At 36.7% G+C, this 16,896-nt stretch overlaps 1 long non-coding RNA gene and 2 other non-coding genes across 3 annotated transcripts; 2 read left to right on the plus strand and 1 right to left on the minus strand.

Moving 5' to 3' along the window:
• Positions 1–357: 357 nt before the first annotated feature.
• On the plus strand, positions 358–430 carry Trnak-uuu (transfer RNA lysine (anticodon UUU)). Its single transcript has one exon. It is a non-coding gene; the product is annotated as a tRNA-Lys (tRNA).
• Positions 431–3,156: 2,726 nt separating this feature from the next.
• Positions 3,157–3,229, plus strand: Trnak-uuu (transfer RNA lysine (anticodon UUU)). The gene has a single exon. It is a non-coding gene; the product is annotated as a tRNA-Lys (tRNA).
• A 4,675-nt stretch (positions 3,230–7,904) lies between these two features.
• Positions 7,905–16,465, minus strand: LOC140143370 (uncharacterized). The gene is made up of 5 exons (XR_011857748.1): positions 16,340–16,465; positions 14,519–14,634; positions 13,026–13,158; positions 10,115–12,567; positions 7,905–8,089 (listed from the first exon to the last, which is right to left on the minus strand). It is a non-coding gene; the product is annotated as an uncharacterized lncRNA (long non-coding RNA).
• Between the last annotated feature and the right edge of the window lie 431 nt (positions 16,466–16,896).

The raw sequence follows: 16,896 nt of genomic DNA on the forward strand, positions 1-16,896 counted from the left end.
GCGACAAATCATGCACACCCTTAGGTGTTATTATAACAAAAGGTACCTCTCGTCCGTGTAGGCGCTTTCACGTGACTTTCATTTGATCACTTATTGACAGTAGCCTGCCTATTATAGCGTTAATGCGCTGTCAGGTCAGTAACCGATTTAATGGCGGACGCCCTTTGTCCCGAACAAAAGGTACCTCTCGATGAATAGCTTGGCGCAAACTCTAATTGGCACAAAGGAACAACATGCGTTACGTAATGTATTTCCTCTCCTTTCTTTTTCTAACCTTCTTGGCCACCACTATTAATTAATATCGCACATAGTTGTTATTCTTGATATCAATATTGTTATTGTCTTTATGTAATATTAGCCCGGTTAGCTCAGTCGGTAGAGCATCAGACTTTTAATCTGAGGGCCAAGGGTTCGAGTCCCTTACCGGGCGCAACTTTTTTTTTCATTAATTTAAAGCTTTATTAAAATCTTTCCACATTTCTATAAAAACGAGGAGTGTATGTATTGCAATTGGATTTTTGACTTTTTTCTTGAATGCAAGAGCTATTTTGTATATATATTTGTTTGAAATGTCATTAATTGTGTACAATTAAATTAATATATTATTTATTTTTTATTTATTATTTATTTATTTATTTGGCTTCATACACTGGTTACAATATCAAATAACAAAATTAGATACAAGATGGATAAATATATTGCACAAAGTAAAAGTATAAAAGATATATATATATATATATATACACATGTGAATAAAACGCACCACGGATCCAGCACATGTAGGAGAGATACCAGTGTAGAGGATTATTATTATTAAGCAAAGCTATCAGTTATCTTTTAATTGCAATTTAACTAGTTATACATAACAGGCTAAATCGTTTGTAGGGCTTACACGTATTGCAGCTTATAGTGATAAGTTTACATCATCTTGCATTTCAACTATAGTATTCTTATGGATACAGCGTTTGCACAACAGCATTTCTTGTAAAAAAGGGTAATGAATTTATCACATTATTCTGAATTAATAATTAATATGATATTCGTAGTGTGATGATCATTGGTAATAATGAAATACCAAAATACTGACCGAAAACAAACAAAAACCCAACAATTGCACCATTCCTCTGAAAACTCACTTTTTAAATCATCTATATGTGACCATCCATCTCAAAGCGCTCGTAAAGTCGGCAAATTGTATTTCGAGTTACAGTGCAAAATGTACATAAAGGTTATAATTATAATAAAACGGCATTTATCCACGCTTTCTGAATACTCAGATTCCTCAAAGCGCGCCACGGGTCGATATGCTGCCAAGCCCCAAAGGGCAGCGCAAGTTGACCTCAATGATGAGTGTGACGGACAACAGGCCCGGGCTGATCCCCTGCTCTTTACGAAAAGACCTGCAACATTTACATATCCAGATATTGCTCTTCTGGTACATGGAACCACCATTTTACGTGACTCTCCGAACCACGGCATGCTATGCACCCACTGTGGTGTCTGCACTTTTAGGGCCACAATGAGTGGGATAGAGGATAATTGAAAAAGCTCATTATCTTACAACCTTCCGACCGATAGCTTAGCACACCAAACTACACATGATGCAGTCATGTCTACAGTAGAATTCACCTCGACCTTTGCAGGACTTAAACCCCATTAAAAGCTATTAAACCAAGATAACACTCATTGAAAACAGCTCAACTGATTAAATCATATCTTCTCTGGTTAAATACACACAACATATGTATCTGCTTTACACGTACAATGGAGCAATGCGCTGGGATTATAGTTTCAGTTGGATGAACGATTATAAAGCGAGCGCTAGAGAACAATTCTGTGTGGTCTTTGTATACGAAATGAGACAATACGTGCTTATTGTTAACTAGCGTTCTTGAAAATGAGAAGCATGGTGGTTTGCAGACTTAACACGGTTTGGAAATAATTTCTTCATATTTTTGGTGTTATCTGTCGTTTACATATCCTTCCTAAAACACCAAAGTACGCATATTTCCAAACATCTAAATTAGCTAAAATTTAGGACATGTTACAAAACTATATTTTCAAGAATTTTAGAAGAGTACTTTTAATATTGGCCGGTCATTTTTCACACAGCGACGTTAACTAGGCAATGTACTATTACCTATAACATACACTAAAACACCAAAGTACGCATATTTCCAAACATCTAAATTAGCTAAAAATCTAGGACATGTTACAAAACTATATTTTCTAGAACTTTAGAAGAGTACTTTTAATATTGGCCGGTTATTTTTCACACAGCGACGTTAACTAGGCAAATCCCCATACTTTTAACGTAGGCTATTAGTAGAGGTCACGCGTCAATGGTAAGAGCACTGTGTATTGTGTATAGGAAAACGGACAGTAACTGCAGTATGATAACCACCCTCTACCTCTAGGCTAATACTGTAGCCTTCTACAGGGTGGACTAAGGATGACCACCATTTCCCTCTCCTCTGTTCATCCGCAAGTGGACTGCCGTTGACTTTGGAGGTCGTAACTCATCCGCCTTCACTACCGATGCTAACTGCTAGTGCTAGCACGCTAGATCCGCCGTTGGTCTTCGCCATAACCCTGGCCAGGGAAGCTAAAGTGGGTACCCAGTGCTTGCCCAGGGCATATTCATGTACCTAATGTTTGGCCTACATGTCTCTCATTTTAGTGTCAGTCAAACGCCAATCCTTAATCCTATTGTTAGTAAATAGCTCTAGTCTTTGTTTCCTTTGGCCAAATCCTGTTCAAGTGGTGGGTTAACCAACAATCAACAATGAGAGTACATTCCTGAACCTCGTTGACTTGGGGATGATTTGAAGTGACCGTCAATTTTGACAATTTGATATGTATTACCAGCGATGTGGAAAAAGAGAAATAATGTAGCATACCCTTTTACTGAAGGAGCAAAGTTTAACAAAACATAACTCCGCTTCTGGATAATGTTTGAAGTCAAATGATATATCATTGTAAAGCTTATGATAAATATTTCCTAAACACGGAAGAAAACAAAATTGACCAGGGGCCGACTCTACGAGCGTTTCGACGTGGACGGTCACATATGGTCTTCTCCTCTTTATCCAACTACCACTATTAATAACATTACAAATAGTTGTTAGCACCGATATTATTATTGTTATTGTATAAGCCCGGCTAGCTCAGTCGGTAGAGCATCAGACTTTTAATCTGAGGGCCAAGGGTTCGAGTCCCTTACCGGGCGCATGTTTTTATGCGCTTAATTATTTTCGATTTTTGATGACACTACGATAATCCATTCGCTACTTGCACGGTTCCGCCATTATGCACTATGTGCGGGGAGAGCCTCGAAATGGCAGCATACATGAAAGGAAGAATTATGTAACCTTACACAGAACGTTATGACTAGTTCAATTCCCATATAGTGCATAATGGCGGAACCGTGCAAGTAGCGAATTGCCAGACATTGTAAACTAAACTACTAACAAAAATCTTACCAACGTAACAGTCCGGTAAATTAAATTACTGGTAATAAGTGACTAATATCCGACCGTGTGAACACGCCTTTTGTCAGTTAAAGTGTTTTAGTTTGTTAATTATTGTTACATGAGTGGTATTAAATCAGATTCTGAGGGGTGTACAATTGACACCCCTTTGCGTTTCGAGCTATCCAAAGTCAAAGTTTATTCAGGGGTCAAAATTAAAAACTTGCCCAATTTTGTTCGAACCTACATGAAATTATTGCTTTGGTCATAAGGTTTCAGAAAATAATATAGTTTTACATTATTATCTACGCCTTATCGTTGTGGAGCTATTATGAGCAAAAAGGTCGAAGGTTAAATAAAAAACTGCACAGTGATTAAAATAGAAAAAGGCCCCAATTTTGATCTCAAATTGTTGGTACTATTATCTCAATCTAATAAAGAATAGTTTGAACCACCTAGAATGACTCGTTGCTTTACAATCATCCCCCAATGTTGACGCCTGTATGTGGATTTCTGACCAAATTAACCTCATATTGGGAGCCCCCAAAGTGGAATTTTTTGCGAGTTTATTCCAGTTTTGCACCATATTAGGTTCAATATGGCAATTGTTTTCGCTCGCTTTGTGCGCATTTGTACCATCAACTTATTTTATCGCCAAAAGGTGCTGGATTCACTATACCTAAAGAATTTTTTTTCAACCACATCCCCCAATGTCAAAAAGAAATCTACGCCAATGCATTTTTCGCGGTTGTACAGTGTGGACCAAAAACAACTTTACCCAATTTCAGTGGGTGGTTGCTCGAATTGTAGAAGAGCTATTCATAATATTGTTACATATTCTAAATGTAGTAAGAAATTATAGTGAAACCATCACTAGATAAAGTGCTCAACTATAAAATATAGGAGCGAAATATATTATTATTAGTGAAATTACCACATCGTAATTTCACTAATAATAATATATTCTAAATTCACTAATAATAATATATTCTAAATGTATATATTTCTAAAAGTATGTGATGAAGAAATGAAAGCAAAAAAAGCTAAATTAACAAAATTGTGCTAGTTTTACGTCCGAGGGTCAAAAATCACTTTGTCCACACGTAATTCAATGGGACGTGTCCGATTGCTAAGAGCAAGGCATACATGTAATTGGTAAACACGTTTGGCTTTTCTTTGAAAAGTGATGATTGTTTTACATGCATGAAAGAAATACAATCAATTTTAACCCCCATTTACTTGTCATGTACTCGAACTTCACTCCTGTCATTGACCAACAATTAGCATAAAAATTACACAATTACAAAGGTTTTATCTGGCGCAATTTTTGAATTTTAAATAGGCCTTCGTGCATTTTGTGACCGCGTGGCTTATTTCTAAATAGGTTTGCAAGGTGTCAAGATAAAGTTCACAACATAAGAGATGACTTTTATGGCAGAGGTATACTTAAGCTTACTTAATTAAGCAGAACAGAAAGCTTTTTGGTAGTACAGCGTCAATTTTGGATTCGTTTCCCGAACGTAAGATCCCACCGAAACCTACCATAACACTACATACGAACAACTTTCACAACCTCGGAAGTGTGATGAATAGATGCAAAGCACGGAGCGGACGTCCAAGAACTGGTGGTTCAGCTGCAAATATTGAAGTGGTTCAAAGGGAACTTGCAGCTAACCCCAGAGTCAGTTGTCGACGTAACAATTTGCCGAACATACCACGAACGCAAAAAGTTAAATAACTTCAAACTTTCTTGTAGATAACATTTCGTAATGACAAAAAAATCAGGTCTGAGGTTACAATTACTTTGCGCATATTTGAAGAGAATTGTTTATCTTTGCAGCGTGAAAGCTGCATATCATGACGAAATATCATAGCTTGACATTTAAATTCTTCATGTTTGATTTATTTGATTGTGTTATATAAAATTGCTGAACAAATTTGTGGTTCTCATTCTTTATCGAACTCGCCATTGCAATTAAGTGATGCGACGCGACAGCTAGTAGGCCTTCGCGTGGACAAAGTTAATTTTGACTCTTTGATTTAAAACTAGCGTCACATTTTTAATTTGATACATTTTTTGATAGTTTTTTCACCAAATACTCTAAAGAAGATGTTCTTTACGAATATGTGAAAACAATTTGCAACAGACTTTTCAGTTTTGAGATATATGAACCTTTTAAAGTGGGTAAAGTTGTTTTTGGCCCACACTGTACAGTATGGTCAGGCGGTGTAGGTAGCGCCTGTTCCTGGATCAAATGTGGCAACAGCCTTGCGACGAGGCCGATCAAAACGGCAAATCAGACGGCAACCCGGTTGACCCCGATGCCGATCAGCTGTTTTGTGTAAACATTGAATCAAAACACGGAAGTCTGCAAAAATAGCGACTTTGCCATCGAAGGCAGAATATTACATTATTTGTGTTTCCAGGGAGTTGAAGCAATGTATGGCAGTCGTATCTGGAGTACTGGACAGGCAAGCACTTTACACGTCAAGTCATTCAACGACTGACATGATTGCACGATTCGGTTGGGACCAGTCATACACATACTCTCTATGCACCACCATGCAATTTTGTTCACCGGGTTTGTTCATGAACCATCGTTATACACCCAGGCATACTTCTTCTTCTTCTTCTACGTGATAATCAGCTGAATCCAAAAGTCTGGATTTGATAGAAACATGTTCACTCCGAGTCATGAGATGATGGATAAAACTATTGAACAAGTTCACTAAACAAGCCATGAAGCCCCGGCATGAAGCAGTGCAACATCGCCAGCCAATACTGAATGTTGGGTGCGTGAAACCGAGCATACAGCATCGCCATGTCAAACATGCAGAATGATGTGACCGACACAGTGTCAGTGACAAGAACCTGGACTCGACTCATTTTAAATGGGGGAAAGCAAGCTGCACTTAGAAATGGACAAGCAGTCGCCTTCACCAAAAAAGCAAGCCTTGCTATAATCAATAGGACTGCGATTTATTACAAACATGTATTTCTTAAAACTCAACCCCTGCATAAATCTTAACGGCATTACCCAAGGACTTGGAACATGAAACTAATACTTGTATGATTGTGGAAATAAGAATAAAAATTGAACGTTTATTGATGAAAGCTTTGTGTAAAGTGTTCAAAATGCATTTATGCAACTTTTAGTATCATATATATTCCCCAGCCGCAATGTAAACAGAAGGGGGTGCACCGCTCAGTCCGACATGCCTCTAGTCCGACACACTGCTAGTCTGACTTTCACAAATTCCCTATGCTCAGGGGTACGCCAGTCCGAAAATGAAAACCACTGCAACAGTCCGACACGGCGCTAGTCCGACTACACAGGTTGCATATGCACGGGGGTGCCTCAGTCCGAAAATGAAAAACACTGCGTTAGTCCGAAATAAGCATGAGCTAGTCCAAAAATGAAAACCATTGCAAGTTGCAACAGTCCGACACGAAGAAGTCCTACATGCCGCTAGTCCGAATCTGAAAACACCTTTTCATTACGACACACTGCTAATCCGATTTATCCGAATCCGAAATACACTGTGCTAGTCCATATCTGGAAAACAGTTCTTCAGTCAGACACTGCACTAGTCCTAAAATGAAAACCACAGCACTAGTACGAATCTGAAAAACACCTCGCTAGTCCGAATATTGGACTAGCGCAGTGTTTCCCAGATTCTGACCAGTGCAATGGTTTTCAGTTTCGGACTAGCGCTTTGTTTTTCAGATTTGGAATAGTGCAGTGATTTTCAGTTTCGGACTAGTGCAGTGGTTTTCATTTTCGGAACAGCGGTGTGTCGGACTGGCAAAGTGTATTTTAGATTCGGAGTAGCGACTTGTCGGACTAGTGCAGTGCATTTCAGATTCGGACTAGCAGCATGTCGAACTAGCGGAGTGTCGGACTAACGCCCTGTACCCAACAGAAGCCCTTTAGCAAAAACAAGCAAACCATGTTTGGATTGCCTATTGTTTATAAATGTGTGATCTGATCTGATCCACCCATAAGGGTATAGTGCAATAACTATGTATACCCCCAGGGTGAAGCAATTTTGGCACAGATATTTGCCCGGGATATTTGGGTATCGTTTCAATATTATGCCCTAAAAAGATGTAGAAACATTTAAATGTGCAAAATTTTCTGCTCGCTGCACTCACATCACACAATTGGGCCATTTCAGGTTTATATTGGGGTTCCCAAAAATCTGGCATTTGTAAAGATTTTTTGGCATCAATCTGTGAAGTGGTGTGCACAGGTATTCCCAAATGAGGGACCAGGGTCTTGATCCCCCCCCCCCCAACTGCTCAAATTTGACGACTCACTGAAATTGGTAACCCATAAACCATAATCCCCTTGGCTTGGTGCATTTCCACAGATAGACTGACAAAAGTGGAAGTCCCCTTTGTACATGCCACAACATCTGAATGATACTTGGTTTTCAGAGTGTCTTTAGAATGATCTTGTTTTATTTTGCAAATTAAACGAGGTACATAGACCTTTTATTATATACAATAGACAACATACAAACTTAGATGCCATCCTATAAATTTAAATATAAATAATAAATTCAGTATCTTTGATACATGAATTGGGCCATTTGTGTTTATGTTATGTTTGTACCTGTCACTCCCAACCGAAGTGCAATTAAAACCCTAATATAGCTCAGTAAGGACACTAGGAAAAACAATCAGACGGACCAGTGTATACTATAAATTATTTACAAGTAATTTAATTAATAATAATAATAATAATTCATTGAGTTTTTCTCCATCAATAAAAAAAAAAACAATACAGAGTTAACCAGAAAACTGGTTACCGGATGATATAACCTTATGTTTATGATCTTATTAAACCACACTGATTTCCTAATACAATTTGTTATGAAAATGGACTAAGTCCACAATGACCTGGATTAATTAATTACTTCATGAACATTCCAAAATTTGTCAAAGTACAAACACTTTTGATTCCAAAATTCAAATTACAAATATTTTCAAAGTACAAATAGGATCTTTGTTGAATAATAATCAACTATAAAATATTGCAAGTCCAAATATGAATGTTGATGACAATCGATCTCAGAAATATTCTAAGTCCAAACGTGAATTTTGATGAAAAATTGTAAACACCAAGATTATTGTTTAAATACTTTTCCCTTCCTTAGTGTACTACATTTTTAACAATTTTGATATAAACCCCAAACTTAATTTACTTGTGCACATTCGCGATGGATTTCGAAGAATCTTTTATAATTTTATAAATACCATGCAGGCGAATATAACGTCTGAAAATGCATTGAAGCGATGACTTGAATATTCGTTGTAATTACGGAGAAATACAGTTCATAAAATTGTAGCGAAGAGTTCTGAGATGAAATGTTGAGTTGACCTAGTTGACCCTCATGTAGACTTGACTTTGACCCCAGTTGTTTCCGGTTTTCCACACTCAGGATAATCAGATAATTACAGGAACAAAACGGTGGACTACAGATTGAAAAATACAAGACCGAAAACATACTAAATTTCTGTAGGCCTTCTTTTGATTTACACATATTGTTAATTTAAAACATAAACATGGACTGAAAAGTTTTCTGATAAAACTTTCAGAATTATGACGATATTTTCCCGGCAATTTATTTACTTTCTTTTAAACAAAATCATTATCAAAATCATATTTATAATAACCTTTTACAACCTTTCAAAATCAATTGCACTTTTGTTGTGCTAGCTTTTGATGCTTAATTTTGTTTCAAAAGGCGACCTTTAATTTCTCAACAATTCCTTTTTAGAAATTATATTTCTACAGATGTTTGGTCATTTTCTTTTTGTTATGACCGTCCAAAATTGATTTTGACCTTTATGGTCATTTTAATAAAAACCACTCTTAAAATGAACTTCATTCTTTTTGTAGTTACCTCCAAAATTATGTCACACCCTTAATTTGCATCTAATTTGCATATTTATAATCTTCATGCTACACTTGCATTTATATGCGACAAAATGTCTGAAAACCACACTTTACATAATAACATTTTTCATAAAATTAAATTTTACTTACATTGGATCCAAACAAAAAAAATGGTGACTTGAACGACTTCCCCTCACACGGTGGTCAATTTCTCGGTACTGCCATCATCAAACACAGATGCAAGACCTCTAGACGGCACCCCTTGAGCTCGCAACCACATAATTACATTCGTACCAATACCTTTATTGGAACCATTATTTATGTACATACTCTCGTATAATTTGCTTGGATGCAATTATAGTATGTATTAGTAGCCTTTTACGCGACTCATTGAAATCAAACCCGATTATTCGGGAGGTGGTATAGATTGAAAACCACGTCTTTCCTCGTTGGATGTTAATGATCAAGTGACCCACCCAGTCATCCACGCGCTATCATTCAGCGGGATTCGAAACCTCGGCCTTTCCCGTACAAAACTAAACAATTGGTATTCGCATCCGAACATCTACTTTTTATTGTTCTGAAGTTTTCCCGATCGCCGTTTCGTTGCTCCGATTTCGCTTTTGACTGAACACGGTCATTGAATCTATACAACTCTTGGACGCATAGCACAAATCGAGGGAACTATTATTTAATGGCTAAATATTTTCACGAAACTCAAATCTGACGTGACAGTACCTCAACCTAAATCACGATTCAACAAACTTGAATAGACAAAATAAATTTCTGATCCATCAATTAAAAATTGACAAATCAAGTCAGTTTCAAAACTTTGACTGACCAATAAATCCCAAGGATCAAGACCTGATTAAGTGATCAGCCTGAAAACCTTTAATAAATCTGATAGATCAATTGAAAAACTATTTCCAAAATAATTCTGACCAACCAACGATCCCCAAAAATCAAGATCTATTCACATGATCAGCCTTCAGCTATTTGAAACTAACCTGTTTAAAAAATAATTGGAAATGAAAATTTTGATTTTAAAAGCAAATGCCAAAAATCAATATCTGAATTTACCTTCCCTATAAATCAATCAATCTGATCGATCAATCTATTTCCAATAATCAATCTGATCAATCAATCATATCAATACCATTTCCAAAAAATGGACAAATTTGACAATGAAAATTATTGATCAATCTATTTCCAATAATCAAGCGATCATAATTCACCCTTGCAATCAATCTGATCAATCAATTGTATCGATCATCAATACTGTTTCAAAAATTTAAAAAGTTCGACAATGAAATATATTGATCAATCTTTTTCCAATAATCAATCTATTCAAGCGATCAGAATCCACCTTCCCAATAAATCAATCAATCTGATCGATCTGCAATACCATTTCCAAAAATTTACTTAAGTTTGACAATGAAAATTATTAATCAATCTATTTCCAATAATCAATCTAATCAAGCAATCAGATTTCACCATCCCAATAAAGCAATCAATCTGATCGATCTGCAATACCATTTCCAAAAATTTACTTAAGTTTTTGACAATGAAAATTATTAATCAATCTATTTCCAATAATCAATCTAATCAAGCAATCAGATTTCACCATCCCAATAAAGCAATCAATCTGATCGATCATCAATACTGGTTCAAAAATGTGTAAAGTTTGACTATGAAAATTATTGATCAATCTATTTCCAATAATCAATCTAATCAAGCGATCATAATTCACCCTCCCAAAAAATCAATCAATCTGATCGATCAATTGTGTCAATCAACAATACTGTTTCCAAAAATTGACTAGTTTGACAATGAAAATTATTGATCAATCTATTTCCAATAATCAATCTAAAGCAAGTGATCAGAATTCACCTTCCCAATAAATCACTAAAATCGATCAATTGTATTGATCAGCAATACCATTTCAAAAATTGGCCAAAGTTTGAAAATGAAAATTATTGATCAATCAATTTCCAATAATCAATCTAATCAAGCGATCAGAATTGACTTACCTAATAAATCAATTGATCTTGTCGATCAATTGTACTATCGATCATCTATACTGTTTCAAAAATGTATATAGTTTGACTATGAAAATTATTGATCAATCTATTTCCAATAATCAATCTAATCAAGCGATCATATAAATTCACCCTCCAAAAAAATCAATCAATCTGATCGATCAGTTGTATCGATCCACAATACTGTTTCCAAAAATTTATTAAGTTTGACTATGAAATTTATTGATCAATCTATTTCAAATAATAAATCTAATCAAGCAATCATAATTCACCCTCCCAAAAAAATCAATCAATCTGATTGATCAATTGTATCGATTTGCAATACTGTTTCTAAAAAGTTTGATAATGAAAATTATTGATCAGTCTTTTTCCAATAATCAATCTAATCAAGCTATCAGAATTCACCTTTCCAATAAATCAATCAATCTGATCGATCAATTGTATCGATCAACACCGTTTTCAAAAATTGACAAACGTTTGACAATGAAAATTGTTGATCAATCTATTTTCAATAATCAATCGGTACAATTACCAAATAGGGTACAACTTTCCAGACTCGAGCCCAGACCTCGTTTACGGAGTTCAGGGTTGGGGTAGGGCAGTCTTGTAATAAGACTAGAGTAGAGTTGCACCCTATTCTGTAATCGCTCCAATCAATCTAATCAAGCAATCTTAATTTACCTTCCCAATAAATCAATCAAAATTTACCTACATGTATACAATTAAATTACAGTTTAATACAGGCAACACCTTTTGGTTTAGGATGACTTCAGATGCAATGCAATGCAGTTTGTTTGTGTGTGTGTGTTTAAGCCATTCATTTGTTTGTTAATAACAAGCATGTCCCTGGTGGTTTCTTCTCAGTGAGACCATGCCCTACTTGCCCAATGAGCACAATCAACTACCACAAAGTTCTCTAGATTACACCTTTCTTAATAGTCTGACATTTTCCCGCTGCCACAGATGTTGCTTTTTCAATTCCCAACAGGATTTTCAATTGTTGGCTACAATATTTGCTTAAATGTTAGCTCTATTCTGTGCCTTGTTCTTGACATTTCCAATTGTTACGTGCCGACTGAATTCTTGGTAGTAGTAAAAAGGCACAATGGCAGGTCCTTCTGATGAACCATTTTTGAAAATGTGAAGATCCACCTGTTCAACAAATAAGAAAGTCAGAAATTAGTGGGGAAATAAAAATTTAATTGCATTTTTTTGGGCATGTTTAAAATGCAATTATCAAAATTTTGCAAAAATTTTAGAAGCGAGTAGGCCTCACTTGCCTGAGGGCAGTACTGGCAAATACAATAATATCCACCTTTGGGCCACAAGCTCGCTATTTTACATTTTTCTTTCAAATTTGCACTCTACACATTAATTTGGTTGTTAATTCACTCAAAACTACTTGTACACATGGGTTACTCATGCTTGTTAAGGTATCAATTATTGTTAGAATCTCACCTAGCATAAAAAACCCAGAGTTCAGCAATTTTGGTCCCCATTCTTGATAATACTGTCTCCTATTGAAATGCTTTATTTGCATAGCACTATTAGCATACCTATACTATCTTTTCAAGAAGGCTCTATTGTAATAAAAATATATATATACTTACATATACAGCTCATACAATGCAGGATTGAAATACACTTGCTCGGCAATACTGTGGTGGCAATCCTTTCTTACTTTTGGTCGTATTTGTTTGTGTTGATGGGTCCTTGATTCAGAGTCTTGCTCCTATCTGAGGTCTGAATGAAAAATGTAAACAAAAATTTTAAATGACTATTATCAGTGTTTGATTTAAAAGTCAAAAACTCTCTTTTGGAAAAATAAGCAGGTGAGTTTTTCTCACCCATCTACACACCCTGTATCATTTTCAAGCAATTATCTTGCATTATGTTAGCTTTAGGATGTGTACAGTACATGAGTGGTGAAATTACTACATGTGAGACAGGCAAGTTGTGCATGTCACATATCATTCACCCATTGCACAGTTCTGCCATATGCGAGGAGAGCCTCAATCTGGCAGGATGTATGAACAGGAATTGAATTGCGTAATGTTACGTAATACTTTCTTTCATATCTATTGCCAGTTCGAGGCTCTCCTTGCATATGCAACCGTGCAATAGGCTAATACACATACCGCTAGTACCATTTTCCAAAATACATGAAGAGTTCAGATGCCTGTTCAGATGCAAAATCCGATATCATTTTTTCTCAAAAGGCAAATATATCAAACAAAAAAATAATAGAAAATATATGCTACTTTTGATAATATTAAAAAATTAACTTAAAAAAGGATGTCACTTTCAAGCCAGCATTATGGGCATTATGTTGGCACCATAAAGTCAAAAAGTTTGTAAATATGGCATTTATCATTTTGCATATCTACATTGTAATGTATAGTGAGCAGCCCGTCACTCAGAAGACCTGGTAGTCAAAAGACCCTATTCAGAAACCCATTATTCAGAAGGCCAACTAGTCAGAATGTTCTGAGTAGCAGGCCTTCTGCGTAATGTAATTTCTGAATAGTGGGCTTTTTGTAGTATTTTATGTAAAAGTCCTACCTCTGACTGCTGGTTTTCTGGCTAGCCAGCTGTATCTGTTACCCAGAAGACCTGCTACTCAGAATGCCCACTATAAGTTATAACCAGGGACAGGCGATTTGCGCGGAAAAAAATAGCAAATTGCGCGGAACTTTTTTTTTCAATGCAAATCATGTATACCTAAATTGCGCGGAAAGAAAGTTCCGCGCAAATCGCCTGTCCCTGGTTATAACCCTAACCAGGTTTTCTGAGTGGCGGGTTACAAGTCTGAATAGTGGGTGTGCTTCTGCAAAGGGCCCTTTAATCAGAATTAGGCTTGTTAATTAGAATGAGTAGCAGGCTGTTTGATTAACAGATTTCTGATTAGCGGGTCTTCTGGTTAGCGGATCTTCTGGTTAGCGGATTTTGTGGTTAGCGGGTCATTTTAAATGAAAACAAGCCTGCTATTCATAATTTTGAATAGCTCGGACCTTCTGGGTGACAGGTTTTCTGAATAGTGGGCCTTCTGAGTAAGTGAGTAACGGGTCTTCTAGGTGACGGTAGCCCGTAATGTATTACTTACTATGCTTACAGGTTGGCCAGCAAAGGTCATTTTGTTTTCTAGTAGATGTGGTGGTCTGTCAGCTTTTTTTCTGTTCTGGGTTGTACATGTTTTGATGTACCAGTAGAGTTGCCATCCTACAAGTGAGGAAAATAAAATTGATTAAATCAATTGGTAATTATTTACAATAAACTTGAATGTAAACACCAAGTCTCTATAGTATCACCTAGTCATCACTATAAATAGAGGAATACAGGTCAGGTAGTAACTGGACAAACAAGGCATGAGAATGGCTTTTGTTTTTCAAAACTGCCTGAAAAAGTGTGTGAATCGGCCAAGGCACCAAACAGGCTGAAAAAAATGTGTACAATTTGGACATCAAAATAGCCAGAATTCAGGCAAAAGCCTGAAAATTCTCATGCCTGACAAACTGCAACAATATAATTTGGAACAAAATATGTGGTGTCAATTATAATTATAAAACATACTAATAAGCCTCACCGGTCTTGCGCTTTTGCCTCACTGTTTTCCCTGTTAAAATGAGAAACTACCCTCAGACATCCTCACAACGGGTCCATATTAGGGCCATGAATGCGGTGTATTGTGGAGAAACAGGGCACCCTGAACTCACGTTGCCTGGATTCAAAAGATGGTGACGATTGATACGGTCACAAATCTGGTCATTTTACAAAGTCTTCAAATGTGCTCAAAATTTACACACACACACATCAAATTAGCCCCAGGTACTAGCACACCTCCATCACTATGATTTCCACTGAATGAGATGCCTACCTTGGACCTATCCAGGGTGTACACAAAATATAACTTTTCACATAAATTCCACTTCCTAACATTTCTCACATAAAGACTTGAACATAACATATTTGGTGTATGAACATGTATACACATTTTGAGCACATTTGAGGTTGTAAAATGATCATTACAGTGATCAATATCTTTGCCATGTTTTGAATAATCTTCCTATATATAGGCCGTCAGTGTGATGTCATCACAGTGATATGAGTTTATGGTGCCCCCGTTTCTACACGTACATACGTCATTAATCATGGCTCCATGGACTGTGGGGAAGGAACAACTAGGGCAATGATCAGTGAATATATTCACAATAATCGATGTTTCAGGTTATCCAATCCCAAAATCAGGACGAAATAACGAGCACGCGAAACATCGATTATTCACAATAATCGATTTCAGGTTATATATGTGAGGAACGGTATGAAGTGATCAAGTGGTGTTTATGTGAATAAGTGGTATTTTGTGTACACCCTGGACTAGTCCGAGGTGCTCTAGCGATAACACTCCGATCGACCATGCAATCTATGTAATGTTTTTAAGTAGTAGGCCATTAGTGCAATGGAACTGCTACGTGAACGAGCTAACCCTGAACCAGTCTACACGTAAGACACCTCCGAAGTGGAGAAGTCAGTGGAAATTGTAGTGACAGAGGTGTGAGTACATCGGGTTACAGTACAACACTGAACAGCGAACCTGTATGCTGTACGTACCCTGTCCCCTGGTATGTTGATTTTTTTTTTCATCTGGATGTAAACATGATAACTAGAAAGGATAAAAATCAACTCAGTACATGGCATCTACACACATGACACAGTACATACACCAAGCATTTTTGCCGAGACCGAGTGTGTCTATGCCGGTGACTGACTGTACATTGCAATTGCATTGCCATTCATGCATTATGCATTGTTTTTTGCCATTAAATTTTGATTGATGCTGCATGACATGCAGGGCCATCCACAAAGTACATGTACCGTTTTGCTTCTACCGTTTTCACACTGTGTAAACATTTATAATTATACGCACCGTATCTGTCTACCAATCCCAAAATCTGGACGAAATAACGAGCAAATTCACGAGAAAATTCTCAGCACAAAGCGTTACCAGTTACCACGTAAAACGATCATGATGACAGCCAGCGACGCAGCAGTATTGTGAGCGAACAGCTGATAGACGGCGTGATCGTGAGCTGTGACCTCGTTCCGTTATTGTAGATTTCAACCGTTATTCATACAAAACTTTCAAAAAATAGTACGTAGAGTGGGGTACTTTGCAGAACCCCAACGGTTTTAGAGTAAGATAATTTTACTTTAAAAGTACATAACACATTTAAAATTGTTTGTGGAGGTTTAATGATTACATGTTAATCCAATGGCGGCATCAAAATTTAGGATATCGCATCCACCACCGCCTGAGTATGGTTGCACACAACTGCAACCTTGTCAGTCAGTACACATGAGAAATACGAAAATGACCCCTGTCTGCTCAGAATAAATCATTATGGCTTTCCAATAGTGACGAACCCCGTATATTTATAAACCGTTCCTTTTGTATTATATTGACTGAATGCAGTTCATAACAAG

Source organism: Amphiura filiformis, unplaced genomic scaffold (genome assembly GCF_039555335.1).
Source record: "Amphiura filiformis unplaced genomic scaffold, Afil_fr2py scaffold_21, whole genome shotgun sequence".
Classification (NCBI taxonomy): Eukaryota; Metazoa; Echinodermata; class Ophiuroidea; order Amphilepidida; family Amphiuridae; genus Amphiura; species Amphiura filiformis.